The sequence below is a fragment of the Canis aureus genome, chromosome 7 (assembly GCF_053574225.1).
Source record: "Canis aureus isolate CA01 chromosome 7, VMU_Caureus_v.1.0, whole genome shotgun sequence".
In the NCBI taxonomy this organism is placed as follows: Eukaryota; Metazoa; Chordata; class Mammalia; order Carnivora; family Canidae; genus Canis; species Canis aureus.
In genome coordinates, this window is record NC_135617.1 from 27,335,836 (window position 1) to 27,349,330 (window position 13,495).

The 13,495-nt window shown below is 38.4% G+C and overlaps 1 protein-coding gene across 23 annotated transcripts in view; it reads left to right on the top strand.

Moving 5' to 3' along the window:
• LOC144317176 (uncharacterized) overlaps window positions 1-13,495 on the top strand; it is a 324,931-nt gene that overhangs the window by 175,889 nt on the left and 135,547 nt on the right. For 18 of the 23 annotated variants that reach the window (XR_013383092.1, XR_013383093.1, XR_013383094.1 and 15 more), the window contains one exon: window positions 9,213-9,287. The exons of 4 other annotated variants lie outside the window; for them this stretch is intronic. The gene's annotated coding sequence lies outside the window, so the exon portion shown is untranslated. Of the gene's footprint in view, window positions 1-5,445; window positions 5,531-9,212; window positions 9,288-13,495 lie in introns of those variants that run through there. One more of the 23 variants, XR_013383097.1, reaches the window with a different exon arrangement.

Consider the following 13,495-nt stretch of genomic DNA (forward strand, 5'->3'; position numbering starts at 1 on the left):
TTATTAAAATTCATTATTTTTATTTTTAAGACTGGTTTTGCAGGGATCAACTGGGTCAGGTCATTATACCTTATTGGTCAGCAATTGATTGGTCAAAAGATTTCCTTAAATGACTTGACCCAGTAAGTATTCCACCTTTTGATAAGGGGTGTGTGTGTGTGTGTGTGTGTGTGTGTGCGTGTGTGTGTGTGTTGAGGATATACCTTCAACTCTTAGGTAGTCTATCTTAGCCTTCCCTTCCTACTTATGCAGAACTTCAAGGTCAGCCAGAGGTGAGTGATTGGCGCTGTCTCTGGTCTTTCTTGGGGATGAGCACAGCCCTACACATGTATATGATTTTCTAGATTTCCAGCAATATGTTAGAGCTTTTCAAAGCCCCTTATGGAAGTCTCATTCCCAAGATCTTCCTTTTATATTTTTTTGCCAGGCTTTTATTTGCCCCAGTTGGTATTGCAGTGTTAGTCAGATGGAATGTTACACAATTGAATCTGATTGTTTTCATCAATGCTCTGGGAATGGGACTTTTCCTGTGGAGCTGAACTCTGAGTCAGTCAAATACATAGCACCCTGTGAATGTGGCTCTTCCAGGGAACTGTGAGTCAGGTGAAATAGTGAGGAGTTCCGGAGCCTTTCTGACCCTCTGGGGCCTCCCAGGTTAGTGGCTTTCAAGGGACTGGTATGGAGCTGGGGAGGGAGGGTGAAGGGGAGAAGTAACTCCATTTGAAATGTTCCTGGTCTACCTACCAAGATTTAGTAGTTTTTTTTTTTAATAAGCTCTGTTGACCCTTTGAACCCTTTGAATAATTTTCAAAGTTCTAAAAAAAGTTGATTTTGATATTTTTGCCAGTTTTTTCATGGTTTTTATTGAGCACTGGATTTATGGATGTTCGATTCTGCTGTTCCAGAAGCATTGCCTTCCCCTCTCTGCTAGTTTCATTTTATACTGTTTCAGATATTTTACTCTTCATGGACCAGATGACCAGGAAGCATCATTTCTCAATCCAATGAATTCAAGTCACAATTTATATATAACTCTGGCCAAATACTCCATTTGCACTCAACTGATTGTAATTCCAGGGAAGAAAAAATATATATCCACACTGAATATCCTTGGACTCATTTTGTTTTCAATGTCTAAGAATGGCAGTGGTGTAAACATTCCAAACATTCTGGATGTTACTCAGCAATATCAAGTTAAACAGAAAGATTTAAAGACAAATACTGATGGGAGGGAACTTTACATTTATTGAGCACTTAATATATGCCATTTCATAAGAAAAATATTATCTTAGGTATCTAATGCATAGTATTTATGCAGTGAATTCTTCTTTTGGGTTGCTGCACCAGAGGTAGGGGAGAATTACTGGACAAGAAAGTGCTCACAGGCTATTTTAAGAAACTACACTCCTTTGGTATAATTCTTGCTTCTTTCTTTCTTTTCTTTTTTTTAAAGATTTTATTTATTTATTCATGAGAGACAGAGACAGACAGAGAGAGAGAGAGAGAGAGAGAGGCAGAGACACAGAGGGAAGAGAAGCAGGCTCCATGCAGGAAACCCGATGCAGGGCTTGATTCTGGGACCCTGGAATCATGCCCTGAGCCAAAGGCAGGTGCTCAACCACTGTGCCACCCAGGCATTCCATAATTCTTGCTTATTTCTATGTGTAACTGACAATGTTATATGTATGTGCATCGCAAATAATAAATGTTGAACAAATATGTTAATCCATATATACATTTAAGTCTGCTTATTTTTGCTTATTTATTTTTTATTTTTTCTTTTGCAGAGGCTGGTAAATTTGGTTTTGATTCACTTTCTCTATTAAATCCTAAGCAATTTGCCTATTTATTTTATTTCATAAATGTTGTGGGTATGGGCCCATCCCCATGCACAACACATGCTCAGAAACTTGCTGGCTTATTGACTGTCCACTTCGAAACCCAACATGAGCTGGGGCATGGCATGCCTGTACCTTAATAGAATTCTGTCCTAGTTTGCAAAAAAAAGAAATTTCTAGAATTCTTGTCTACAAAAATTGACTTTATGTTATATGCTGAGACATCAGTGCCTACAATATGTCAAAAATGAAGCAAAGTTGAAGGGAAGATTTTTGTCTTTTTGCTATTCTTAATAATTAAAATTGTATGCACTTATGGAGACATAGTGGAAGGGAAAGATCCTAGTGTAGATTGAACACCCCCTTCTATCTGTCTTTCTTATCCCAGTTTGCTCCATCCCTCTAGCCTAGCCAATTAAAGTTAGATGTCACACTGAGACCAGATGATACAGCAATGAGGTTTGTGAAAAACTGAAGAGGGTCAGGGACACAACATATTGGCTTGAATTAGGTAAAGAGGGCAGAGAATTTCAGGGTTTTTACTTTCTCTATATTCCCAAAGTGTGTGACAGTCTTTTCTGTCTATGCTAGCAGTGTGAGGGAACTTTGAAGAAAGCAAGAAAAGTCACTTCTAGATTAAGTTCCTGGGTACGCTTTTTCTGTCTTTCTTACTGTCATATCTCAGAGTAAAGTTTAGGGAAAAGTGAAGGTTTATCTCTCTGAATGTGAATATTTGGCTGGTTGCATTACTGCTAAGGGAGCTAACAGTAAGTATCAGATTCAAAGTCCTGGGAGCTCTGTCCAAGTTCACAGGTGAGCCTCATGTAAAAAGGCCTTGGAGTTTTTTGGATGATCCTGGTCATATTCACTTCTCTGGGCTGGAGGTTAGAGGACAGACTATAGTCTGGAATTTGTGAAGACCTGCTCTGGATATGTGCTGGGACCTGTCATAAAATCGAATTCTAGTTATTCTCAGGGATTGTCAGCATAGGTTATGAAATGGATATATATAATATAACTTATTAAGTCATATTGAAATCCCACATAAACATTTGCATGTAAAGTCTTAACTGGGGGGCTCCTGGGTTGCTCAGTTGGCGAAGCACCTGCCTTCAGCTCAGATTGTGATCCCAGGACCCTGGGATTGGGCCCTTTGTCAGTCTCCCTGCTCAGCAGGGGGCCTGCTTCTCTCTCTCCCTCTGCCTCTCCCTTCCCCTCTTTCTCTCTATCTCTCACACTTTCTCTCTTAAATAAATAAATAAAATCTTTAAAAAAATTAAAGTCTTAACTGGTAAAATTACAAACAAGGATTAACATGTCTTTTCAGGATTTTGGGGTGACAGCTTATCTGTCATGTACATAGAGAATGATAAATGTTAAGAGTCTGATTGTTTCCAAATTTGTACTTGTAGCACCTCTTATCTCCTTGCTGTATTATGTGGAAAGTGAGATATGATGCATAGACCAAGAACTTAAGGATAAACAAAAATCTTAAGGATAGACTAGGATCCGAGGTTTGACTTTATAATTTAGGCCTTCTGACCTCCTTAGCTTCCCGTACACCCTACCCCACCCCAGGCCCTTCGACTTCTGCAGATGTCATGTTCCATCATACAGAATCTTTGGGATCACGGGTTCTTTATCTGAGTCTGGAGTGGAAGAGAGAATACTGAGACGGTAAGCCCTGTTGCTTTGTGAACATGCTTATTCTTACTTTCTTGTAGTTAACAGTATTTCTGTGTATATTTTTTTTATGCTAGTTTGGACTTCCTTCTGCAAAGGTGTGCTGTTGTGAGGTGAGGAGTAGAATTGGTCAGGATTTACTGGCCATGAGTAGAGATGATTCCTTTGGCATTTCCCATGAGATTCTACTCCAGAATTTCTTTTTTGATGCATTTTTTTTCTCAGGGTGGAATGTCTAAATCTGGGCATTAAGGGAAGTGGTAGAGACCCATTCATTGTTGCACTAGGACCTCCTCTCTCATGGTCCTCCTGTGGTGGGGTTAGGGATCTCTCATCCATGCTTTTCATGAAGTTATTTAGTGTGTGGTGGTGGGGACACATGAGGGTCATCCTGCTGCTTCTACCATCTTTTGGAAAGCTGTTTGGCACCTTTTCTGTGTAATTATTCAGTCCAAGAAAGGGCACTTTGGGGAGATGTGATGTTGTTGCCTTCAGGAGGCTCACTATGCTATGCGGTGTATTTGGGAGATGTGAGGAGGAGGTCACCATCAGCTTACCTGAATTTAGTCCAGTTGTAGCTTGAAGGTGGCCATGGGAAACCTTTCCTCAATCTTAACAAACAAGATAATATCTATTCACACCAAGGGCAGATAAACAGAGATGACTTACTTTGCAGAGGGGATAAGCAATAAGATTGTCTGACTTTACACAGGCACAAAATACAATAGAGAACTGAGTCAAGAACTAGACTCTGTTTTTTTCACTAATTACCAGATGTTTCCCATTATATTTCCCAGGTCATCTTGCTAGGTACAGCAAGAAAATATATACACATCATTGTTCATTATTTATTTACTAAGCTTTGTATTTGTGGTTATGTGAAGGAAACTTTAACATGAGAGTTGGCATTTTGTGGGATAAAGCTTGTAAGTCTAATAGATTGAGATATCCAATAGGCTAGCATTAATATTAAAATGTTTCTTATATATGTTCAATATCTGCCAGTTCAATTTCTTATGAATTCCAGTGAGTATGTGGTTTCTAATATAGGATCCATACAATGGAGAAAAGGCAAGGCATAACTTGACGGGCAACTCAGGAGACCTCAAGTAGAGTAGAAGAATGGTTTGTATACCTGAAGCCCAGAGAAGCTGACACTCACACTTAGGTTCTAGGGCAACTTTCTGTATTATGTAGAAAATGTGAGAAATAGGAAAATGAAAATGAGCTGAAAACAATGTTAATCTTCTATCCTGACAAAATCATAGGTTTGACTGGAATTTGGTCTCATGACCTTTGCTAACTCCTGTCAGTGGGTTAGTCTTTTTCTCTTTGCCCCCTTAGCATTTTTGGCCATCTCTGTAATATCACTTACCACACGTTAGGGCAACTTATCCATCTGTATGTTGTTCCCCCCACTACATTTTTAGGGCCTGGGTCTTAGCCAGCACTTAACACAGAGCCAGGCCTCAGGAAGTGCTCGATAAATGTTTGGTGAGTGGAGTTGTGTTAGGGGCCGCCCACACATAAATAAATCCTCTTTCCTCTCTTGGTTTTCTATTCTTCAACCCTCCTGCTGTCTTGCTGCCTGCTCGCTCTATAAGTGCCTGTTGTTTTAATTACTCCATCAAAATAACTGCAATCATCACCTTCCTTTCTGATCTTCACCTATTGTTTTTGTTCCCATTGAAATGCCAAAATTAGAGCTGGACCTCTCCAGCTCTAATTAAAATGTTTCTAGAAATTTCTTCCTTTGCTTAATCATTGATTGGAATCTTCTCCTTTGGGCTGTAAATGTTTCTTGGAACTGTATGCCCATTGTACCTTTCATTCAGTCAGAACCAAGCACAATGTGTGACAAAACCCTATCTTCAGAATTCCCTGGGAAGGAATATGTGGATTTTGACATGTTATACATGCTACTGTGCAAAGACAGTAAGTAGCTGCTCTAGGCTATGAAGCCAATTAATAGCAAAGCCAACAAACCCAGTGGACTTTCCAGTTCTCAGGTTAGTTTGGTATCTGGGGCTCTAAAGATCTCCCTAATTATCCTTAGAAAACTACTACAGAGGAAGGAAGGAAGGGAGGGAGTAAGAAAGGAAGTGAAGAAGGAAGGAAGGAACGAAGGAAGGAGAGAAGGAACCAGATCTGTATTCAGTTCCTTGGTTTTCCAAAGTAATATCAATTTCATTCCCTTGTAGATGTCTACCAAAGTTGGGGGTTTGTGCACAGGGGAAGATTTACCATGGTACTCCTTGAGACTGGCAAATCTGGATGCTTCATTGTTGCAGAGATATGGAACTTTTGCTTCCAGATTTGTATGCTTTATATCATCATGTTTTATATCATATTCTTCCTCTGTAAGCATTAAGTAATTATTTGTGAAATTATTAAAATAGTACAATGTTGTGTATTATATTTTGTAGCTGAGTTAGAAAAAAAGCTACTATTTGACTACTAGCTTTTTATCTTTTTATTCTTAAAAGAAGGTACGGCTGTAATTCTTATTTTGATGCTGCTAGTTGGATGAAATATTTTAATAGTCAACCTCATATTTGAACAGTTTTTTTCAAAAGCAAATTTAGTCACTGGGCTCTCCATAGATAGTCAAATTACACATTATAACAAAATAGTTTTCCCTACATTTTGGGGAAAAAAGGTGTCAGTGTTGACTGCATAGATCTTTAACCATCAGATCATCTGGGAATTTGCAGTGTCACATGCATTTCAGCAAGGCGTTCAAACAGTCTCTCAGGATTTCAGACACTCCTGGTTATGAAAACACATTTTCATCTTTATTTTTCCAAGCTGTCTCCTTACATATAGCACTTCAGAAAACTCACCATTACTGGTTTTACTGCCTGATTGCTTAAGAGTTAATTGGTTCAGCACCTGGGCAGGAAGCTATTTTGGCAGAAACCCTGTTTTCTTCAAGTTCTAGCCATAAAATTCTGGATAGCGAATTGTAATCAGGCACCCCTTTTTACTACAGAGCACACAAGAATACTAATGTGTTAGCTGACGGGATTGCAGAGCCCATGTTTGGAATATGAATATAGTTTCTTGGTCAGAATGTCCTTAAAGGAACACCTTTCTTACTGGTTTTGGGGTCAAAATTATTTTTATACTCATTTAAAACAGATTAGTTTATCTTGTATACTTTCTTTTTACTACTGATTCTCCCTGAATGTATTATTTCATACTCTTAGATAAGACAGGGGTTTGATGCCTTGGCCTTTGTCTCTAATTCTCCTAGGTTGTTAAAAAGTGGAAAGGGAAGGGTGAGAACATTTGACTAGTTTATTTTTTTTTTTTAAGATTTTACTTAGTTATTTGAGAGAGAGAGAGCCAAAGAGTGACAGAGCATGAGCAGAGGGGAGGAGGCAGAGGGAGCGGGAGAAGCAGACTCCCTGCTTAACAGGGAGCCTGATGGACAGGTGAAGAGCTCCAATCCCAGGACCCTATAATCATGACCTGAGCCAAAGGCAGATGCTTAACTGACTGAGCCATCCAGGTGCCTCTTGACTAGAGTATTTTAAATAAGGCCACCTCTGTCAAGTTTCCTACCTGTGTTTCTCAACCACTTAAGTGTTGTTGTCACATGTTTTATACAATCTCTATTTTAATTCATGACAGCAAAAATTTGTAAGAGGGTGGTGTGCACAGCATACTTCTCTGTACCCCCAATCTGACAAAGAGAAGTTGAATTGCTAGCCCAGTAGTTGGTGTGGGAGGAGCTGCAGGCGTGCAGGAAGGGGGCAGGAGAGGCATAGAGATTTAGTAAGTGTTATTGAGATCCTCATTATGGTTTTCTATCAATTGCTATCCTCATTATGGTTTTCTAGAAATACAGCAAAGAATGGAATTCCTTTTAAATTACTTTTGGCTATTGAACTGTGTTTCTTGAAGGCATTACAGCTCCAAGACTGAACCATGTGGGTTCCCTTAGGGTTACATGTCTCTCCTAACAAAAGACAACTTCCTACATGTACTTAGCTTTCCCATAATTCTTTATCCACCTAGCCCTTCTGCTCTTGTTCTATAAAAAGAACAGAGCATTGGCAGGTTGCACATAAGAATTCTGTAGAGCTCTGTGTGTTTATCTTAGTTCCAACAGGAGCACTTGTTTTCCCAGCTTATGTAAAAGGCTTACCTCTGAAGTCCCCTGTATGCTGCTTTCTAATCTCGATGCCTTGTTGCCCTCCCTTTCCTTTCATGAGGGGCATGATTGATTGATTGATTGATTGATTGATTTTCATAAGAGACACACAGAGGCAGAGACATAGGCAGAGGGAGAAGCAGGCTCCCTATGGGGAGCCCAATGCAGGACTTGATCCCAGGACTTGGGATCACAACCTGAGCCAAAGGCAGACTCTCAACCACTGAACCACCTAGGTGCCCCAGGTGAACATGATTCTAAACTGTTTTTTAGTCTTTGCTTTTCTTTGTAGTTTCACCACATTTTGTGCTCCCACACAATATATTTAATATGCATATTTGAGAACTTTAGATAAGTGAATCATGTACAATATGTCCTTCTGAGACTCATTTTTTCTACTTAACATTATGTTTCTGATTTATATGCACTGTTTCTTTTAGCTGAAATTCATTAACTTCATTAATGTATATTTCTCTATAAGAATATCTCACAGTTGATTTTCATTTCTCCTATTTGTGAGTGCGGAGAAAGGGTGAATATTCTGACACTTTGCCTGACCTAAAGTACTTATTTACCCTTATGCCTGATTGGTATGTGGGTATAGAATTTTCATTTGGAAGTAATTTTTTCCTCGGAAGTTTGAAGGCATTGCTCTAATATCTAGTGACATTACCGAGAATTCAGATCCTATTTAGGTTCATTCTCTTTTGTAGAAAACCTATTTTTAACTGCTTAGGAGCTTGAGGGAATTCCCTTTGATCACAGGTTCTGAAATTTCATAATGATGTTTGGGAGTATTTATTTTCATCCACTCTTGATGGGCACGTGCTGGGATCTTGACATTTGGAAACTTGATCTTTCAGTACTGGGAAACTTTTCTTTTTTTTCTTTTCTTTTCTTTTCTTTTCTTTTCTTTTCTTTTCTTTTCTTTTCTTTTCTTTTTTCTGGGAAACTTTCTTGAATGATGTCTTCAATGATTCCTTTATTTCTGTTTTTTCCTTCTCAAACTTTTCCTTGGATGTAGGATTTCCTAGGGTAGTGTTCAAGTTGTATTATCTTTTCTTTGCTCTTTTCCATCTTTTAATATTTTTGATATAGTTTCTGTGAAATTTTTCTCAAATTTTCCTGCTGAGGCTTTTACTGAGTTTGTCATTTGTACTGCTGTGTTGTTGCTTTCCAAGAGTCCTGCCTTATTTTCTGAATGTTTCTTTTTAAAATTAAAAAAATGGTTTCCCGTTCTTGTTTCATAGTTGTAGTATCTCTTCTTGTCTTTTTTGGTGATAATTTTATTTTTCCTTCTCTCTACAGAGTCTTTGTTTTCTATTGGCTGCTTTTGTCCTGTTGGATTGGCGCCCTTATTTTAAAGCTGGAGACCGCCCCTAGATGTTGATTGATCTGTGTCTGCCTACTCATACCTGAGAGTGGAGCCCTGAAAGGCCGGGGTGCTCGTGGGTGGGTCTCCTGGACAGACTTCACTGCAGGATGACTGTCCGTGTTGTTTCCTTGTGGAACCCTGACATTTGTGTCTTTAGGTTTTTTCCCTTTGAGATGGTTGGATTTCCCAGAGAAGACGTCAGTCTAGAACCTGATTACCAGCATCCTGGGAGGTGAGTGGACAATGAGAGTGGAGAGTTTCAGCATTCAGTATGTAAAGTTTTATTTAATCTCTTTGTTTTCATTCAGTATTATCTGCTCTTAATTGTGCCTAGTGTTCTTCAGTTCAGAAATTTGTTTTGCCTTCTCCAAATAATAAAGTTTCTGTCCACTGTTGACATGAGGGAAGAGATGGGAGTGGATATTTTTTATTTTTTATTTTATTTTATTTTTTTTTTTGTGGATATTTTTTAAATAGACATTCAGACAACCCTCCAGTTTTTGTCTCCCATCCCCATCATGTCACTTTCCAGAAGTACTTGGTGTCCCCAATTCTTGTGGCTTTTAGATGTTCTATACTGTATATTGGATTGAATTATGGATTCCTCATCTGGCTTAGACTTTTCCTGGGTCAATTACCTACCATGATCTGCTTTCTAACTTATAAAGGTTTTTCTTGGTCTTATCTGTCATCTTGCCTTTCTCCCTCTTCCTCCTCCTCCTTCTTCCTTTCTCCTCCTCCTCTGCCTCTTCCTCCTCCTTCTTCTAGACTATAACAGAATTATCAAAGAAAAGATTTCTTGGAGAGGGGGTTGGGTATTAGTTTACACTAGACTTAAGAACATATAGTCTCATGCTGCTTTGGAGTTCTGGATTTAGAGGGTCAAATGATGAAAATTAATATGGTAGTTGGTGATTTTTTCTTCACTTTTTTTTTGACTTAAAATTAGGTTAAAAACCCTCTATGTTTCCAATAAAAGAGTAAAACAATGAGTAAAACTATAACTAAATATAAACAAAAGAATGGTTGCTGCTAAATCGAGAAACACAGAGCATATTCTTTCAATAAATTGAATGGTCAAAAACAACACTTTAAAAAAGTTGCATAAGTTTCCCTTAATCCATTTTCCTTAATATTTCACTTCTACTTAACACTAGCCGGGACACAGAAATTCTCTTGGAGTTGTTTCTTTTACTTTGATGATATTGATTAGAAAAAGTAAAATTGAGGGGGAGGAATAAATATTCTTATAGGTAACTTAAATCCTATAAATAAGCAAAACCCAAATTTATTGTTCTGTGTGGTGCTTTTCAACATGGACAGTAAAAGAAATAAAAAAAAAAGTCTGTCTTAGACATCTAGCATAAAGAATGGTATTCATTTTTTAGTTTTCAAATTTTAAAGTGGAATTTTAAAAGAGGAAAGTGTCCCAGGAGTCAAAGGAACAAAACCTGCAGAATTTCAATTGAGGGGTGAGGTGGGGGTAGAAGGAGAGTAAACTCTGTAGTTGAAAAGCAGTTCTGGATAAAAGAATAAGAAAATTCTCTAGGGATCAAATCAGCTGTGGGCCAAATTTTAATCTCTGTTCTTTTCCAAGTTGAGAAGTTCCCTGTTGCACATGTGCCTTGAATGTTAGAATTGAAACCCTTTCTTTGCCTGCCAAATCGCTGCCTGCCTGATTTTAATGATCAAGCTGTAGAGAAGCTCCAGTTATGATGGTTTTAAAAGAAAAGATGGAAAACCAGTAAAGAGATTTGCTAAGCAAAGAGGGAGTCAGGAAGGGAAAGTTATTTTAACCTAACAGTCTATAGAAAATAAACCATATACCTTGGTTTTTGGCTAGTTTACAGCTGGTGAAAGGATCTGGAATATTGTTGAGACAATGGGAGGGGATGTGTTGGGAAGGCTCTGAAGTGGGAGAGGTACGAAAGGAGCCTGGGGTCTTTCTCATGAATATGCTTTTCTCTGCTTCCTGCCAGGGGTCCGAGATGTGATTTACATGTCTAGTTCACTAAGGTGCCTGTGCCACCCTGGCAAACCAGGTGACTGTACTGCCTCTTAGGTACGCCAGGCTGTCCAGATATGGCCCAAGAATGGAAAGAGCCAGCAATTCAGAATTTGGTACCTCAAATGAGAAGTAGGGTTCAGCACCTCTTGAACTGGTGCCTTATTCCATCATCTGACTGTAACTTCCCATGTGTTTTAGCCTTACTTTCCTATTGAGATTCCCAGGAGCTTGAGGCACAAGTCACAGTCATCATTCATTCACTCAGCAATTGTTTATTGAGAATCTATGATATGGTGACTAGCAAGCTCAAGGAAGTTGGACTATATTTTTTCGTGTTTATCATTTTTTTATTCATGATAGACAGAGAGAGAGAGAGAGAGAGTTGGAGACACAGGAGGAGGGAGAAGCAGGCTCCATGCCGGAAGCCCGACGCGGGATTCGATCCCGGGACTCCAGGATCGTGCCCCTGGCCAAAGGCAGGCGCTAAACTGCTGAGCCACCCAGGGATCCCCTCGTGTTTATCATTTTTAAATGTTTTTTCTTACACATAACCATTAACTGACTTAATCTTTAATAACAATTAATGATATATAGTTGATCTTCATTATTTGTAGATTCTATATTTGTTAATTTGCCTACATGCCGTGATTTATTTGTAAACTCCAAATCAATAGTCATAGTGCGCTTGCGGACCCTTATGGACATGTGCATGCTCAGAGCAGTGAAAAATCCAAGTTGCCTATCAAGTTCACTACCAGTTGAGTCAAAGAGGATGACTCTTTGCTTTCTTACTTAGCTCTCCTGCTCTCAATGAGTGTCTTTTTTTGAGGCCTATTTAATGCTGTAGTTTTTAAAATTTTTATGCTTTTTGGTGGTGATTTCACTTTTTAAAATGGCTCCCAAGTGTTGTGCTGAAGTACTCTAGTGTTCCTAAGTGCAAGAAGGCTATGATGTGCCTTACAGAGAAAATATGTTTGTTAGATAAGCTTCATTCAAATATGAGTTGTAACACCGTTTGTGAATAAACAACATATATTAAATAAGGTGTTTTAAAGCAGAAACCCACATAAACCAAGGCATGTACTGATGAGCTGATGAAAATATGACCAGGGATTTTCTGGAATCTAACCCTGTATTTCTCCTAGGAACAATAAGTTAGTATTTGCTAAATTCAGTGTTCAGGGTGATTTTATAGAACACAATTATCATGAATAACAAGAATTAAATGTATATATTACACCTATTCTCATTTTACAGATGGGGCAATTGAGGCTCAAGGAGGAAATAATTTATTTAAAAATGTTACTTTTATACTGGAGCTGAAATCCTAACAATATCATCTGATTCTAAATATAATAATATTTTTATATTCACCAAATGTATTACCCAAGGTAAACCTTCCAATATTGGTGGAAAAAAACATGTGAAAACCTCTTGGGCTGGTACTATTGCAAATGATATCTTTTTCTTTGAGTTCAATGCCTCCAGAAATGTAAAGTGTATTTGCAAAAACTATGTTTTTGGAGATGTATCTGTGTGTATGGAGGTAAGAGGGAGCAATGTACCCGGTTGCCTCCTTGAGCTAATTTGATACTGATCTCGTTGCCCTGTGCACAATCTAGTCAGCTCCCCCTCAACAGCCCCTCAACTCCTCTGCACTAGCAGCAGAAAGCAGGAGGTATAACCGTAACTCATGGATAATCAAGAGATTGGGATTGGCTGTGGTTTCAGAGGAAGATGGTCAGGGGGGCATGTGGAAGCATGCAGGGATACTCAGGGAGCCAGCATCTGGTCACTCCCTCTGATTTTGGGCAGCATAGATTCATGGATAGGAACACAAAGTCTGGTATCAGACTGTTTGAGACTGGAATTCTAATTCATTTTGCTAATTGCGTGACTGTTTTACCTAATCTTTTACTCTTAATTGTTTGCTCTCAGGATTTCAGAGGCTTGTGGGATTAATCTAAATCCATTAATCTAATGATTAATGAATATATATATATATACATATATATATAAAACTGAGTGATGTATACCATTTTGTGGATATGCATAAGACTTTAACACGGTGCCTGGAACATGGGAAGCACTCAATTAATGTTAGCTATTATTCCTTCCAGCTAAAATTGATGAGCTTGAGAATGCATATCTTGATAGTTGCAAGAATTGTTGAAGATAGTGAAGATTTCACTTACAAGCCTTAGAAATGAGATGGTCTTAATACTATATATGGAAAACCCTGAAGACTCTACCAAAAAACTACCTACTAGAACAGATAAATGAATTTAGTAAGGTTGCAGGATACAAAATCAATGTACAGAGATCTGTTGCATTTCTATACACCAAGCAGCAGAAAGAGAAATTAAGAAAACAATCCTGTTTATAATTACACCAAAAAGAGTAAGATATCTAGTAATAAGCTTAACCAAGAA